General features: G+C 33.9%; 1 non-coding gene across 1 annotated transcript; it reads right to left on the reverse strand.

Moving 5' to 3' along the window:
* Positions 1–4,005: 4,005 nt before the first annotated feature.
* LOC141694889 (small nucleolar RNA R71) lies at positions 4,006–4,112 on the reverse strand. The gene has a single exon (XR_012564168.1). It is a non-coding gene; the product is annotated as a small nucleolar RNA R71 (small nucleolar RNA).
* Positions 4,113–4,783: the final 671 nt, after the last annotated feature.

Here is a 4,783-nt window from a genome sequence, read left to right on the forward strand (position 1 = left end):
CCTGCATATAAAATATTATATGCATTGACCTTTCTTTACACAACCGTGGATCGCAACAGGTTAAAGTATGAAAACAAACCACAACCTTAACTTTTATTACATCGTACCAAATCCCAACTAAGTCAACTTACAACTTAAAGTGAAAACATTCTTACTAGCTTACATAACTCAAAACTAAATGTAAAGCTCCTGCTATCTTGATCCAATTTAACCTCGAATCCTAGCTCGCACATTGGTCTGGGAATTCTCGTTACCATCCATTTCCTTTTTAACTGTAGAATAACATAAACAGATTTGTAAAAGTAAGCTAACTAGCTCAACAAGTCATAATAGCAATAACTGAGGTTAAACAATGATCAATTGAAATGATTCAGAAGAATCAAGTTTCTGGATAAGCAATGATTAGAATTGAATATTCACTTTTTATTTTAAAAACCAAGGTTAGGCTGCTGATCAGTCACGGGTTAACCCCGAGTAAGGCTCCCAGCTTTGCTCTATATACTGGATCCAAGGCACACATTGGCCTATCATGACCACGGATCTGGTCCGAGCACAAATCTGGTTCACATTTATAAAACCATCCAATTATAAAATAATTCAATATGATAACCATTGTAATTCAATAAAATAGAATCATAATTAAAATTGATAAACCATTTATCTTAGAGTATAAAACATTTCATAGGTATCACCAGGGTATATCTAGGTGTAATATGAAGAATGGCTTCAAGCCTGATGAAGAATCAAATATCGGATGAACAATGGTTCAATGATAATACAGGGTATTATCATAGGGTATTCCAGGGTATATAAGTTTCTGTATGCTCAAGAAATTATGTTACAATACTTGGTTTATGGTGTGTATCTATTTGTGGAGTAGTATTGTATTTGTATGGTTTAGTATCTGGATAATCAACCGTTGGTGGTTTATAAGAAATAAAGCTTACAACACAAGTTCAATGATATGTGCAGGGTTCGAGGTTGAATAATTTAAAGCGCTTGCAATATAAAACATGGCTTATTTTTAAATACTAGCAACATGTTATGGGAAAGTTCGAAAATATTTATAATATATCTTGAAGAAAGGTTCAGAAGTACTTGCCTTATCACAGATGATTTCCAACTTTACTTGTACTCATCTAACAGTTCTACTCATCAATCACTTTTCTTCTTTTTCTATGCCTTGCTTTTATTCATCGATCATTTGACTTCTTTTTTCTACGCTTCAGTTCTATTTACAGATCACTGGCTTTCTTTTTTTATGCCTCGCTTACTCTGCTAGGCATCACAAGTATCTTTCAATATTCAATTTTATACTATTCTAATCGTCACATAGACGTCATAAACTTTTATCTACCCCTCATTTTCCCAAATCCGATTTACGGATTGAAAGCTATGACCTAAACGGTCAAACAATAACCATATAGGCATATAACGCATCAATCATATAGCACGTAGCACATAGCACGCAAGATATTCAATCAAAATAATTTTTCAAAGAAGATTTGGGGGTCAAAAATGATTTTCCAGGTATTTAGTAAGAATTTTTGAACATTTTCAGAATTAAAACGGGTCTCTGAATCATTTTATAATTAAATAATAGGGTTCGAACGTCCGAATCTGACTTTAAAATCATTTAATAAAAATCATCGAGCCTTGAAAATAATTTAAAATAATATTTTAAAGCTCGAAACTATTTTTCAGAAATTTTTAAATCAAAATAAATAATTAAATTTAATTAAATAATCAATTAAAATTAATTAATAACTAATTAAATTAATTAATCAATTAATATTTAAATTAATTGACTAATTAAATAATTAATTATCAACTAAAATTAATTAATAAAATAATTAAGATTTATTTTTGATTTAAAAAATAATTTTCAAAATTAAAAAAATTTATTTTTGGAATTTTACATAAATTAAAACCAATTTCTAAAAATAAAATTATCAGAAAATACAATTTTTATAAATTTTGGAAACATAAATATAATTTTTGTAAATTTCAGAAACAGAAATCTTATTTTTATAAACTTTTAAACTGCAGGGACTAAAATATGAGTTTTTGTAAAACAGGAGGGGCAAACGACAATTTTGCCATGTTCTCCGGCGAGTCAATAGTTAATATGTTTTGATACCTTAGTGTGTGGTGATTGATTGATATCCTAGTATTGGTTGTGCTTATTTGTCTTTTGAGCTTCGCGAACTTATAAGATAGCGTGTTAATCCCTAATGAAGCAACAGTGAATTTAGAGGTTTATAACTTGTCATGCTAGCATAGGTTCATGTAATTATTATGCATGCATGATTCGTAGGTAATTTTAACCATCTTACTTGCCCTATGTAATCACCATAGATAACTTGTTCTTTAAACCGGTATGTTGTCAAATTCTATAGATATATAGGGTCTCAATATAATTAATGTCTATTCAGTTTCTATCTCTTTTGTGGATGTCTGGTAGTAGGGTATTCGTACAACGAAAGTTGGCGTTTACTAGTTTTGTGTTATCTGATTAGTTGTCATCAACATTGCATGCTAAGGTTAAGAACAAAAAAGGCTATTGAATGAAGTAGTAATGAAGTTAGAATCCCATGTCTGTGTTATATAAGAAAATCAACTTTTTAATCTCTTAGTTAATTGCATGTTAGCTAGTAATCTTAGTTATAAGCAAAACCAATTTGTTATTCGTTTTAGCATTGAATAATAACCATACCATTGTTGCATAAGTGCATTGATTGAAATTAACCTAAACCAGTCTCTTTGGGAACGAACTAGAATTAATTCTATATTACTTGTATTCACGTATACTTACGTGAATATTAGCACGTGTTTTCATCCTAACAAGTTTTTGGCGCCGCTGCCAGGGACTCGGTGTAATTTTTAGTTTATATGTTTGTCATCAGTGGTTGTTAAAGTTCATTAACTTGGACATTGTTACTTACTTGTTTCCTTGTCGTGTTTCAGGTACTCTAGCGACCATGTATGCATACGCGTTCTCGGTCTCGTAAGAGAACATTGGATAAAGTGGAGGAAGTAGTTGAAGAAGTTCTTGTTGAAGAGAAGGTTGAAGAAGTTTTTGTTGAGGAGAAAGTTGAAGAAGAAGCTCTAGTCATAATGGGAGATCAAGCAGTGAATCCTAAGGCTTTGATGGACTATTCTAAGCCGAAGATCAACGATGTTACGTATTGATTCTCAATGATCAGAAGAAGCTCAGGTTCTGGATGTTCGGGTGTCATCAGTATTTGATGTATCGTCAGGATTTGACATATCATCAGCATTTGGATGTCGTGAGTATCTGGAGACAGTCAGCTTAGAAGATTTATTCTGTTCCTTGTATTGTGGAGTAGATATCTTTTACGTCTGAGTTATAGGACTTTATCTATTCAGTTGAAGATATGTATCAATTTCAGTTAGCTTTTGATAATGCATATCTTAGATTGTTTAGTTGTAGCTGTGTAGTATATAAACACAGTTTAGGTCATCACATAGTATATCGATCTCGAGCATCATACGACCTAGCAGCTCTCAAGAACATCAGTATTTCTTGAGAGAGTTTTGTAACACTTTTTATCAGAAATATAATAAGCTGTTATATTTTATTACTTGTTCGAAACATTTATACAATTTTATCTAACTCCCCTTAAACAATTATATCTTTACTGGGCAACAAACGATATTCAGTCTAGCATTATCAGGCCAGCTATCGCGGCTAACACCTTTGAAATCAAGTCGAGCATGATTCAGATGATACAGAACTCAGTTCAGTTTGGGGGTTCTCCTATAGAAGATCCCAACATGCACATCAGGGATTTCATCAAGATCTGCGACACTTTCAAGTTCAATGGAGTTACCGAAGATGCTATTAAGCCGAGGCTTTTCCCATTCTCTCTGAGAGATATGGATAAGTGTTGGTTGCATTCTCTACCACCAGGCTCCATTACTACTCGGGAGGAACTTGCTCAGAAGTTTCTCACTAAATTCTTCCCTATGGCGAAGACAGCTACAATCATAAGTGCTCTTACTCAATTTGCACAGCAAATGGGAGAATCTTTGTGTGAGGCTTGTGATCGCTATAAAAAGATGCTTAGAAAGTGTCCTCGTCATGGGATTCCTGACTGGATGATCATTAACTGCTTTTACAATGGGTTGGGTGCTACTTCTAGACCCATGCTTGATGCAGCATTAGGAGGAGCCTTATGGGCTAAAGCTATGATGAAGCTTATGAATTGATTAAACTGATTGCTGCTAATGAATATCAGAACCCGACTCAGAGAATGCCTCAAGGCAAAGTAGCTGGAATTCTGGAAGTAGACACAACTACTGCTACAGTTGCTCAGCTTCAGGCTTTGATGATGAAGGTGGATTCTTTTGCTAATTTTGGAGTTAATCAGATCACTAGTGTCTGTGAGCTTTATGCTGGTGCGCATGAGACGGTGCAATGTGCTATTTCTAGTGAATCAGCTCAGTTCGTGAGCAACTTTCAGAGATTGCAACAACCAGCTCTAGCCACTTATCATCCCAACAACCGAAATCATCCTAACTTCAGCTGGAGCAACACTCAGAATGCGATGCAACAACTTTATTAGCAATATGTAGCTAAGCAATTCAACCCTTCTGGTTTTCAACAACTGTAATATGCACCAAGACAACAACTCGAACTTCAGCAGCTACCGCAATCTAATGAAAAATATGAATGGGAGGAGTTGAGGTTCATGTGCAAGAGCCAAGCGGTGTCTATCAAAACCTTAGAGAATCAAATTGGGAAGATTGCTAATGCCTT

The sequence above is a fragment of the Apium graveolens genome, chromosome 10 (genome assembly GCF_009905375.1).
Source record: "Apium graveolens cultivar Ventura chromosome 10, ASM990537v1, whole genome shotgun sequence".
NCBI classification, from domain to species: Eukaryota; Viridiplantae; Streptophyta; class Magnoliopsida; order Apiales; family Apiaceae; genus Apium; species Apium graveolens.